This window comes from Ambystoma mexicanum, chromosome 2p (assembly GCF_040938575.1).
Source record: "Ambystoma mexicanum isolate Mex_15411 chromosome 2p, UKY_AmexF1_1, whole genome shotgun sequence".
Lineage (NCBI taxonomy): Eukaryota > Metazoa > Chordata > Amphibia > Caudata > Ambystomatidae > Ambystoma > Ambystoma mexicanum.
The window spans coordinates 506,131,682-506,145,249 of record NC_090923.1 but is presented as its reverse complement, the minus strand read 5'-3'; positions in this window follow the sequence as shown (position 1 = coordinate 506,145,249).

The window sequence follows — 13,568 nt, the reverse complement described above, 5'->3', positions numbered from 1 at the left end:
GTGCCTGTTGCCGGCCTATGAGGAAAGAGCCGGCTGATGAGGAAAGAGCACACAGGCTCTGGTGGAAACAAAAATCAAACTTTTCCATGAAAAAACTTGGTAAAAATGTACAAATTGCTGGGAGAGCAACTCAAGGACTCTGCACACTGAAGCGTGTGGTACAAATATGAAGATGGTTGGCAAAGGCGGGGCTCAGAGAGAGGATTGTGATTGGATGAGGGAATTATGACCCAGAGGACAGTGGTTGGTTTAGAGGAAAAATACAGTTTTAAAGTGAAAGTGAAACTGTTTTTTCTTTTACCGAGGATTCCCAGCTGACAACGGGGAATATTAATGAGCATGTGAATTCATGCCAGACCCCATGCTGGAGAAATAACAGTTATGTTCAACACCTGGTAACTGTTTCTCTTTTTAACCTGGGTGAGTTCCCCTTCCCAGATTCAAACAGGATTTCAATCAACAGTTCAAAAGCTCAGGGGCAACGCGCTTGCCTTGGAAGCAAGACTACGCAGAGCAACAAAGTTTCGATCCCCAGATCGGCGCTTAGAAACCTCTGGGTATTAATCGTGTTATAAATAACCAATAACAATATGGAAATCCCGTCTTGTAACAAAGTTCCAATATATTTCCTCTTGCTGAATTAAGTCTCTCACTTTGACTTGACAACAGTAAAAAATATTCAACAAGTCTTTTATATCTCCGATTGTGGCAGAGAGTTCAAGACAACTTCTCAGAAAACAAGGATACTTCCACAGTCGTCACTATCAACAAAAATGCCTTTGTCAGGATGATTCTGCAACAGTTCACAAAATACTTGCTTCAGCACTATTAAGTTGTCGGGATGATAATACAACAGTTCACAATATATGTGTTTAGTCTTGCCAATTCTTTAACACTTTTAACCACATCACAATATTTCAATGACTTCCACCTGGTCCACTCACCTGCCAGGTCTAGCACTACAAGGTCCCTTGCCCGGGTGTACTCGCCTGTCAGGACTAATGAAACTACTACAGGTACTTCTGTAGTTCCACCTGCTTCAAACAACTTGTAAAGTCTCTTGACTTTCCACAACATCAGTTTTGACTACTTGTTCTGGGAAAACCTGACACATTGGTACTGTTTGCTCTACACTTGTGATTGCCACATGCAATGCAGGTTATGAACCTCTGCTCTTGAAGACCTTCTGTCAGAAGGGCAGCTTTCCCATCACTCTTGTTTTCCCTCTCTTGTATTAACCAAGTGCTGATAATGGCTTTCTCCCACTCCTGCTCTTATTTAGTTTAGGCAATGCTTGTTTAGGTCAGTTCCCCCAATTGCTTCTTTCCCCCTCTGACAATAGGGTCTTCAAACAATTTGCTTCTTAATTGCTCTCTCTTGTGTGTTGGCAACTGTTCTGACCCCCATAAACACAATGCCACCGTTCTGACCTGTTCGTCAAGTTCTTATTTTTCCACCTTCTCCTCTTTATATAAGAGTTTGGTATTTAATGTACCTGGACCTGGCCAGCAGGCGATCACAGAGCACTCTGGGGTCACAATATGCTACTGAACTCACGGGGTTTTGTGTGCGCATTCGATTGCTACGCTGCCTCCCAGTCTTCTGCTTTTGCTCCACTCAGTCCAGAAAACTGCTTCTCTCTGTTTTCCGTGACCCGCACGGTTGGTAAAAAGCTCTCCAGAGCCTCTATGGTGCTCACCTGCAACCGGAGCCCGACTCACCACGGGGAAAGCTTCTAAACTTCAAGCTTCTGAAAGAAACCTGAAGGTGTCTCGCCCGCTAGTAACTGGAGATCTGTCATCCAGGTGGCCAAGACACAGCCATCGCTATTGGATACAGATCCTGGGGGTGGTCCAGTGGGGGAGGATCATCTGGAGGAGGGGTCTTTGGTGAGTGGAAGTGGGACACTGAAGGTTGAGACACAATACCCCCTTCCTTGTAACACCTTTTCCCCATCCTACCCTGTAGGACATTTAGAAGCTCTCCCCCGCCCGCCTTTTTCTGACACAAATACTTTGTTACACCGTTATGGACAACGGACTAACACCAGAGCCGTTTACCTGACTTGTTCCAACACAAGGGTCAGGCAGAGTCAGGCAATTGACAATAACCACACACACCTGACACCACTTTACCTTCCCCACAGGAATAAAAGGAGGAACACAAGAGTACACTACGAGCAAGGCCAACTGCACGAGGAAGCAGCTATTCCACGACAGCAGTTCAAATGGAGAAGAAAGGCAGCAAAAGCTGATAGAACGAGAAAAGTGCCCTTGCCCTTTTCGGCCCAGGCCCACAAAGCTTTAGAAAAGGTAAATATAAGACTGGTATTTTCAGCTGACGTGTAGAGTAACAGATGTCATCAGTACACAGGGCATTCCGCATTGATAGCACAGGTGGGAAGGCATGCTGGCTACCGTGGTACCATCCTCGACTCCAGAAGCAAGAGAAGCCAACGGGTTTAGAACAGCCAGTGAGTCGGAGAGAGCTGATAACAAACAAAACTGTGTTGAGCCCAAGGTTTCAATCGGCAACATTATATGAATGCAAGGAACTTGGGAACAAAGAACTTGTGTGTGTGTGAACTTTTGGGAAAGCCCAGAGAAGGGCCAGCTGCAGAGTGGTCAGGTGCCAGAGGAGTGCTCATTCGAAGGACTCTCGCTTGCTACTTTTGTTTTGTGTTGAAACTGCAAGCACCAGAAGGCCCTAGGAAATGGCAGTGTGAGGTGTCAGAGTGGTCCTACAAGGGTCACATCAAATCCCTTGTACAATCGGAGGTTTCTGACCCCTTGCCATAGAGAAAGCTAGGAGGAGGGAAACAACATTTTCTGATGAGATGAAGCAAACCATGAACTGTGTTAGAAATTCATGAACTGAGTTAAGGATGGCTATGTGAACCCGGCGAAGTGATGCCAAGGGAAAGCTAAGAGAAGTAAAACCTGCATCATGATAGTATTGGTATTCAGAGTGAAAGGCTGTAGTAAACCCGATGGAGGAAGGCCAACGTTGCAAGAAGGATCTGAGCCTGGCGGAGTGAGATCCAAGGGGCGAAGAGTAATCGCGCAATCTGCAAGATCGCAATAGCAACTTTTGTTTGTTGTTTTTTTTGATCCAGGAGTCCTTCTAAGGCAAGAGACTTTGTAGAAAAGAGACTTGTCCCCTGCAGGTTCCGGTATCGTTGAATGTAATTGTGAGTCTCGTGCTGGAGAGACCCAGGAGTGTGCTGTGCTGTCCCTCCTTGTCCTGTGCTTAAAACATGGGGAAGGGAGACTCAGCCATACCACCCTGACTAATCATTTTGTGAACTCTTCAAGCGTTTTCCTTGCTAACCTGATGACTACATCCACCAGAAGCCCTTGCAGCAGATTATCATCACCTGCACCTGCGGTGAGCTGCAAGTTAAGACAGCCTCCCTGATGACGGTCGGAGGAGAATACCAGTGGCCTGGAAGGTTATGCAGGGAACTGGAGTGTGCACCTTTCCTTGTTTTTTGCCATATATATATATATATATATATATATGTATATATATATATATAAAAAAACAAAAAGAAGGAAAAAGAAAGCGAAATATCGCTTCCTGGACGGCACTCTTCCTCAATCATAGAAATCATCCAGACACGTCAAAAAAGGATCTCCATCAAACATCCTTTATTTGTAAAGTATAGTGGACAAGTTGCTCAGGAGAGAAGAAAAACAACTACGCGTTTCACCCAAAAGGGCTTCGTCTGGTTGTAACATTATGCTTAATCACAGCAAACATTCTGTGTCATATAAATGGGAAAGGTTACAGATAAAGTGCTTAGTGCAACATTATAGTTTCGGCAAGGTTTTCATTGATTATAAAAGAGTCTTCTCATCAGAATAGAAAGCTTAGTATATTCAGTATATAACTTAACTATGATGTTTATAATTACCATGTATGATAAAACATAATGTTCATGCCATAATTTTCCTTGATTAAGAGAAAATGCTTATTTGGCCAAAATAAGGTACTTAATGCTTTCATTATATATGGTCACTCCATAACCGGAGGAAAGAGAGAGGCACCTAGGAGACAGGGAAAAGAGGAAACAACAGAAATGATGCATTTACCAAGTGTCCAAAAGAGGGGGCTTGTAACACATTGAAAAAATACAACCGTATTTCAACAAATATATGTGTAATGATTTTAAAAAGCCTCCTACATGTTAAGAAATGTAAGGACTGTTGTATAAAACAGTGTGTTAAAAGAAAGCATATGTCAAGGAAAAGCAGACCTGCAGTGGCCTCATAGTCTGGGATAAAGCATTCATATACTTATGTGCAGACATAAAACAGATAAATCGAAAAACATCAGAAAATTCAAGGAACCACTTTTAGTTTCCCACAAATGTGTAGAGCTCCTCGTCCTTGTTGTGGCCATCTGGGTATTTTGTTTGGTAATCGACAATATATTTGCATTCAGTTTGTCTCAATCTCAGTTCTCGATTACCCCCTCTTGGATTTGGTAAGATTTTATCTATGCCATAATATCTAAGCGAGGAGACATCTCCATTGTGTTTTTCCTCAAAATGCTTGGCTAGGGGGTAGGTTGGATCTTTGTTTTTAATCGCACGAAGATGTTGCAGGATCCGTAGTTTTACTTCTAATTTCGTACTGCCAATGTACCATAAATTACATCCACATGTTATCACATAAACCACATAAGTTGTTACACAGGTAATATGTTTCTTGATAGTCACTTCCTTCTTAGTTCGAGGATGTATGTAGTTCTTCAAAGACACCCCATATTTACAGGCCTTGCATTTGGTACATTTGTAAAAACCCCTCTGATTGCTTACTAGCCATTGATTTGATTTCTGTATCGGGGTCGAGAAGAGACTTGGTGATAGTTCTGATTGAAGCGATTTTGCTTTCCTGAAGGTCACACTGGCATTCTTCTGAATATGTCCTGCGATGTCTGGATCTCTCTGTAAAAGCACCCATCGTTTGGCAAGAATTTTCTAAATGTCTTTAGCCCCATTATTATAAGTTGTGATGAAGCGTATACTATCAGTTTTTGTTTCCAGTAGCTTCAATTCATTTTTTTCTGAAAATCTCAGCTCGTGTCTGTTTCGTGCATTGGTTAAATGCACTATTGATAGTCGATTTCTTGTAACCTCTTGCCATAAAATTCTTTGCTGTGATTTTGGCATTTTTTTCAAAAGTTTCTTTTTCACTGCAGTTCCTTTTCATTCTTAAGAATTCGCCGTAGGATATACTATTTTTTAGGCATTTCGGATTTGCACTCTCGGCATGAAGCAGTGAATTGGTGCTGGTTGGTTTCCTATAAGTTTCAGTCGTCAGTGCTTCATTCTTTACTAAGATCTTAATATCCAAAAATATTACCTCTAATAGATCATGCTGTGCGTTAAAATTTCAAATTGGTGTCATGTGTATCCAAGATGTTAAAGAAAACCATCCATTCTTGTTCACTGCCATCCCATAGTATAAATAAGTCATCAATATAATGGCGCCAAAGGAGCACCTTATTGGTATGTACTGATAATGTTTCCTCTGAGAATAGTTTTGCTTCCCAGGCTCCCATAAATAGTTTCGCATATGTTGGTGCTACCGTCGTGCCCATTGCTGTACCACACAATTGTTTGTAATGTTGGCCGTCAAACATAAAGGCATTATGTGTGAGACAAAAGAAAAGCATGTCCAATAACATTTGTGAATGATCTCTAAAGCTTAGTGATTTGCTAGATAGAAATTTTTTGATGGCTTCCATTCCTTCTTGATGTTTGATGCATGTATATAGGGATATCACATCCAGAGTTACTAGTAAATACCCCGGTCTCCATGGTATTGAATCGACTTGTTGGAGAAAATCAGATGTATCCTTGACGTATGATGGCAGTGTCTGGACAAATGGGAACAAGAAATGATCTAGGTATTTTGACGTGTTCTCCAATAGAGAATCAATGGATGCCACAATTGGCCTTCCCGGTGGTGTTCTTTTACATTTGTGAATTTTTGGTAAAAAGTGTATTATTGGTAATATTGGAAACTCCTTTGTTAAAAAAGCCTTTTCTCGTGTGTTCAAGAGGCCCATCTCATGCCATGTTTTAAGCTTTTGATCATATTCCATCTTGTAAGCTTTGTATGGATTTGCTGGTAACTTTTCATAATTATCCAGTTGTCTCAATTGATGTAATGCTTCTTGCTTATAATTTTCTGTTTTCAAAATCACAATATTTCCTCCCTTGTCTGATGACCGTATAACAATTGTTCCATCTTATTTTAAATTCTTTATGGCTATACATTCTTTTGAGGTTATGTTGTAATACATTTTCTTTTTGGCAAAGGCCAGTTTCTTCAAGTCGTCTATGATTAAATCCTCAAAAAGGTCTATGAGTGCCATATTATTGGTCGGGGGAATAAATCTCGATTTTTTCTTTAAAGTGCTTGGTGCTGGCATGTTGGTAAGGAGATTTTCCGGTACATTGGAGGACCATGCCAAATCAGATGTACTCATGTCTGTCTCATCTTTGTCTGCTTGTAATTCTGATAAAGTGCGCAGAGCTGGTATGTCTCTGATGGTAAGGGCCGATGGTATTTCTGATTCTAAGTGACAGGATGTGTAGTTGATGTCTCCTCCTGCAAAGAATTTTGCCAGCCTTATTTTTCTAATGAAAAGATGTAAGTCCACTCTGCATTGCGTATAATCAAATATATATATTTTTTATATTTTTTATTTTATTTTTATTTTTTTTAGTTTAGGCCCTTTTTATTTGACAAGATGCCACTAGGGATGCCTTATTATTATTTGATGGTTGTAGCTTGCTCCCATCTCAGATTTAGGTTTATAATAGGTGTTTTTCTCACCCATTATAGAGTTTAATAAACACCCTTGAACTGTGATCACTTGTGTCTGTCTTTACTGTTGCCACCATGAGTTCCTTACACTTCCCACTGCACAACCTCTGCAGCTACGTTCTTCAGGGGGAAAGCTTTCAAAGACAACGCTTCCTGCTGCGTAACCTCTGCAATCAAGGCCTCTGAAGGTAGAGACCCTCTCAGAACCGACATCCGTTCGGCAAACAACAGTGTCTCTGAAATCTCTGATCTACTGCAGCTGCAACTGCAATGCAGAGTTTCTGCAATCACTCCACCTCTCACTACTGCTCTGCATGGCCTGCACCTGAGGGGGCCTTTTATGCCTCCCAATCTCCCTCAGCTGTTGGTCATTAACCCTATTAGGCTGCAACTTGTAGTCCAGAGCCTCTGCATCGCTCTTCTTCGCCCCAGTACTTTGGATTTTATGGGACTTGAAGTCCCCAATGTTCAAATTACCTTTTTCCACCGTTTCAATTTTACAATAAGCCATTGGGATGATAGTGTCTATGGGAACATTATTAAAGGGCGTTTCCCATTCATCGTGACCTGCCACCCCCCCCCCCATGTGATTCTCCCTCAGAACAACACCCACGGGGTCAGGATAAGGAAGCGTCTGCCTTTCCCTGGCCAAGTGTCCCAGGCCAGGTTTTCTGGGGGAATCATCTGTGATTCACCACAAGGGCCCTAATGATTCCCTAGTTATGCCTTTACAACAGGAAAAGGCAAGGAAGGGCCACCTTCACCTAGACTGTCAACTCACTCTGGCTGGAACACCATGTCTTGACAACTGCACATACAGGAGGACCACTTCAACTTTCAGAAGCTGCTGAATCCTGCCCCTTCCCCAAACCTCACATGGACCTTCTCCCACTGCACATGAAGTCAAAGTGAAGAACTAAGTAGACATAAGTGGATGCATAAAGTGATATCTAGTAAGAAAACTGTTACATTTGTATATTTTAAATTGTACATAGTTCATGCTGTGGTTATGAGGTGAAGGCTAATACCATGTAAAGAAATGGAATGTCGTCTAAAGATTCAATTTTAGAAGTCAGAGTGCAAGGATTGAGTGTTTGGGTTTTAAACTGTGGTGGGCTAAGAGATGGTTCGAGGAATAGGAGGAGGATGGGAGGCCTGGGAACATTGTAGGGAGGAACATTTGAGAGATCAGCTGATGATCAAGGGTAACCACCAGAAAATCTGGTAAGCATTCTGGAGAGAGGGTGATATCGCACTGCATAGGACAATTGAAGTGGCAAAGATTGTGGAACACATGGAAGCATGCATAAAAATATTAGATGGTTTTCATAAGGTTCTTGCACAGGATATTGTGAGTGCAGTGGAAAAATCTGAAAGGAGGAAAATTGTGAAGGAAAGTCCCAAAATGTTTGTGAAGCGAAAGACTTAACAAAAACAAAACAGACATAGCAGAGGGAAGCAAGATGGAAAATATGACACTCTCAGGAGGTGCTATCAATGTGGGAGCACAGATCACATTGCTGATGACGAGGAATGTTTTGCCTACCATGTGATGAGCAGGGACTGCGGAAGGAGGGGGCACATCGCCAAGTGCCACAAGCACTGGTCCATTGGAGTGAAAGCTGTTTACTAAGTGGCATCGTCTCTGGGAGGGATAATGTCATACATGAGGGACGAGGAAGAGGAAATAAGTGTGGTTAATTCATTTGATGTGAAACCAAGAAGGAATAAGCCACATTGAGGCATTGATTGGTACAAATGGTGTGGGCGTCAGAATGCTAATTGACATTGGGGCTGGCTACACGCTCTTTTGTGTAACAAATAATACATTCATTTGTTTAATATTTGAGTTATTTGTTCGTTGGTTTCTTTGTGTGTGTGTGTTGGCTTCCCTCATTCAACAATCATTAATTGATTTTGTTTTTTGTTAGTACTTATTCATTATACACCAACAAAGTGATATGTGACTTATGCCAGGATTTACCTATATTAGAAATTAAGATATGTAAATAGAATAATTAATTCCTGCTGGGAACATTTCGTTATGTGTCTTGCAGGAGAGCAATGTGTCTACGCATGCATATGGCAAGGCATTGATAGAGATTGTGGGGGAGTTTGAGGTTACCTTGACTTTCAATAAAAAGGCGAAGGGCTGTATAGAAATAACAAAAAGAGGGGGAAATGTATTGTCATGGGACGCACAAGCAGATTTGGGGTTTTCATGGTTGAGTGAGTTCCTGTGGGGGAAAGTCTAGAAAAAAAAGAGTCAAAGATGTAGTATCCCAAGTTGTTCAAGGCAGGCACAGAAGGTTTCAAGGGATTCATTCATATGATCAAAGTGAGGAGAGATACTGTACCACTGAGAGTGACAGTGAGAGTTTTGTCATTAGCGTTGATGTCAGAATTAAAGGAGGAGGTGAAGCGTTTGGAGAAGGAATGCATAACAGAGGAAGTGCAGACTGCAGACGGGGTGAGTCCGGTGGTGGTGGTGGTAAGGAAGAGCAATGATGAGGTGAGGTTGTGTGTGGATTTGAGAGCTTTAAATAGGAATATGTTCCAATGCCTGCGATTGATGATTTGATTGCGGAAGTGTCTGGGGCGGGTATGTTTTCAATCATAGATCTGAAGTTGGCATACCATGAGGTCAAGCTACATAAGGCGTCCGTGGAGTTGACTACATTTATTGCACCATTTTGTTTGTATCAGTATAAACGGATGCCGTTTGGACTAATTTCAGCCTTGAGTGTTTTTTATAGGCTGATGGGCAAGTTGTTGAGTGGTGTACATTGTTATCAGGATGGCATTTTGGTGTGGGGGAAGAATGAAGGAGAGAATGAAAAATTGAAGGAGTTTTGAAAATTGTGTGTGAGGCGGGGTTGACAATATCAATCGAGAAGTGCATGTTTCGTAAGGCTAAGGTGAATTATTTGGGGTATGAGCTATATGCAGAAGGGGTTCGACCCACATTGCATGCAGTAGAAGTAGTGAAGTGGATGGGGGCTCTGAAAAATAGAGGGGATATGTCATCATTCCTTCGATTAGTGGAGTATATAGTAAATTTATCAGAAACGTGGCTGACAAAACAAAACATATGCAGTATCTCACCAAAAAGAGAGTGGGATTTGTGTGGGATGATCAATGTGAGGCTGAGTTTAAGATGATAAAGCAGAATCTTCTTGAACAGTGATGAGAAGGTTTATATTTTCATGGATGAAAGTTAGTGTGGCGTGGGGTGTGTTTTGCTGCAATCTAATGGGGTTGAAATTAAAACTGTAGCATTTGCATCAAGAGCTTTGAGAGATGCAGAGATGAGCTATTCAGTGTTGGAAAGGGAGCTGTTGGCTTGTGTGTGGGGGGTATAGAGAAAAGTAGATCAAATGTATGTCTTGTTACAATTTTTAGCAGGGGGGTTTTGGATGAAGTGTCAATAAGGTGGATAACCGGGATGCAAGGATCGGATTTTGAGGTTGAGCACATTGATGGTAAGAGAAATGTGTGGAGTGAAAAGGAGATTGAGAGAGATCAGGAGGAGATTGCCAGGAAGGGGACGTTTTTGTAAATTCTGCAGCGGCACAGGTAGGGGTGTGGAAGGAAAGCTGTAGTGCTGATGAGACATATGATAGAGTTGTGGAGTATGTGTGTGGGGATGGCCAAATGTTGAGGTTGGATATGTACTAAAATATTATCAAAAAGTGAGGAATGAATTGGGAATGGAAGGGGAATTGTTGAGGGCACAGGGTTGTGGTATTTGGGGATAGGGAAGACTAAATCCTTGATTAGTCTGGATTACTCATGTCATGGGATGAATGAACATATATGGAGGATATTGAGGGAATGTCTTAAGTGGTAAGGTGCTGATTGCTAGGACTCCTCCGAGGTGTGGGGCATGGTGGTGGTGGATATTTTGGGGCCTTTTGCTATGAGGTGAACACAAATGAGTTATGTTGTGGTTCTAATGGATGTGTTATCTATGTGGCCCGAGGTGTGCGTGTTGAAAGAGATTAGTTCTAAGAAGATTATTCAGTTTCTGGAGTCAGTGTTCTAGCGTGAGGGTTTTCCTCAGAAAATCATTTCAGACAATGGGTCACAGTTTGTGGGCAGGGAATTTGAACAGTTTTTGGAAGAAAATTGCATTCAAAATTGTAATGAATCCGATAGTGTCATCACTCCTCTCCCAGCTGTGACTTCTTCCCATGTGTCTAAACACAAAATATTGATGAAGACCTGTTAGGCTGGACAGACCAACTTTGTAGAGTTTACGGTCGACAAGTTGTTCTACAAAAATATAGATTGTATTGTTCGTTCTGAAAAAAAACAGCCTAACAATACACCCGCTGTATGCCGCAGAAATTCAAGAAGTATAAAAAATGTCCTAATTTCCCAAAACACCTGAACACAAGGTGAAATAATACACATTAATACAAATCATAAACTGCATAAAAATGGCATTACTTCACGATCCAGTCCTAGCTCGAAACCACTGGTTAGGGCTTGAAACCACATGCACCATAGAACAGGGTATTTAATCCATGTTCGTTGTCAGTAGAGGGGCCCCCACACTCCTTTGTATGAATTGGTGTTTACACCTATTTAACAGTGTGTACATTTATTTCCACAATTTGATCGGCACTTGTTTCAGACGGTTAATGAGCCATTGCGATGCTCCAATTAGCTCTGGCCATCATCAGGACATGACTGGGGCTCAGTACTGCAGGATCTTGTGTTCACTTGTGTCTATGAAAAAGCATACAGTCATGTTTTAATTCCCAAACATCTGTCCCAACATATTATTTCATATCAGAATAAATGATGCCACATTTCTTTCTTTTCGCTTAATTCAAGCCAATGTATACCTGTCTCATACACATCACTACTCTTTCAAACAAAATGTAAAGGATAGCGAGTCCACATCTAATCTGCGTGGAGTCCCTGGTGAAAGAGACAAGAGGAAGAACTCAATTCATCTATATGTTTATATTATACTGTTGGGTAACATAGTGCCTGGTCTGACCTGCTCACCGTAAATTTCCAACCTCTGGTGTATCACTTTCAGAGATGCAACGGAGGAATCATGGTCCTCCCTGTTTTAATCTTCACCAATGGAAATAGGATTGTAATCTGTGGGTGCAAAAGGTGGCATATTATTCATAGGCTGTATGCTCACTACTCAATCCATAAAGGGATCTATTGCAGAATTGGTTAATTGAACACACCTGGGGGCTAGACAACACACAAGCTTTTTACTGCTCGCCTGTTCCACTAAACACACTGAGGTTTGGCTGTAAAAGTGTACTCTTGGGTTTGCGAAAACCGTTGTTACCGGTGTCTACCACTACCACCTGCTTTATATCCATATGGGACCGGTAGCTTACAGCCAATGTCGCCCACAAGAGAGCATTTCCGCCTCTCGGACCTCCCGCGCATCATGGCTTACCTTCTGGTCGTAACCAGTTAACGTGGGGGAACTCTCTCAATGTGGGTGCTGAGTTTCAGCACACATATCATAGAGACTTAACCTATCGCAAACCGCTTTCGCTGCCCAAAATTGAAAACTGACAAAAAAACCTGTGCTAAAAGTAGCGGGCAGAGAGACCTTGATGAATCAAGAGTCTGTGAACACAGATGCGTAACGCTACAGGAAAAAATTCTGAGGTTTTATGTGTGTGTACTGTGATGAATCCTACAGACTCCACACTAAACCTCTGCCTAAAGTCTCCTTCCAGGTGAACAGGGAAAGGCAGACGCTTTCTGATCCTGACTTTGGGGTGGTGTTCTGCAGGAGGAACACCTTGAAGGAGAAAAGGCCCAGGGGAATGAGAAGGCTCAGTGGGATGAGACGTGGTATGTGTCTTCCACTAGGCAGGATGTCTCCTTAATGCCAAAGTATGTAATGTCTTGTTGTAATAATCATCTTTTCGTTCCATAGGATACACATATCAATAGGGGTGAACAAGAATATTGTAAAGAACAGATCTGGGCTCAAACTAGAAGAACTGTTATTAGGGACTTCAAGTCCCATAATTCCCTAAGTACTGGGATGAGGAAGAGGGCTAAAATGGTACTATGTTGCAGGAGTGGTCAGATCATTAATTCAGATGACCCGCACCTGAGGGAGACAGAGAGGCTTACAAGTCCCCCTCAGGTGAACGCAAGAAGCAGAAGCAGCATGGTTCGTGCAGGCAGTCCAGACAGAAGATGGAAGAGAGAGAAGACGCCGGGACCTCTACTCGGCAGAAATCAGCTGTCGGTCCTGAGAGGGTCTGTGTTTCTCGAATTCTGAAGTGCAGATGCTGCGGGAAGCACAGGTGAGGGAAGCTTTCATTCCCAGGAGGCCGTCTGCAGTGGCTGGCGTGCATCCGAGGGCCTTGAGGCTGTCTCTGGTGGCTGGTGCGCACCAGAGGGCCTCATGAGCAAAATTGAGGCTGTGTCTGTGTCTGGTGGCTGGTGTGCACCAGAGAGCATCAGGAGTGTCAGGGGCTCCAGTTACAGGTAGCTTGGGTGAAGGCAGACTACAAGAAGCAGTTTGCCGGGTCGCGAGGAGCCACAGAAGCAGAAATCCTGTGAGCAGCGAGGGAGTTCACATGCTAGAATTGACCCTGGAGTGCTCTGTACCTGCTCGCGTGTTCAAGGCAGCCATTCAGTACGAGAGCAACTCACCAATGAGTGAAAGTAACTCTGAAATTAATTTTGAATACCCAACTATTGATAAGCAGTGAACGCGTGTGA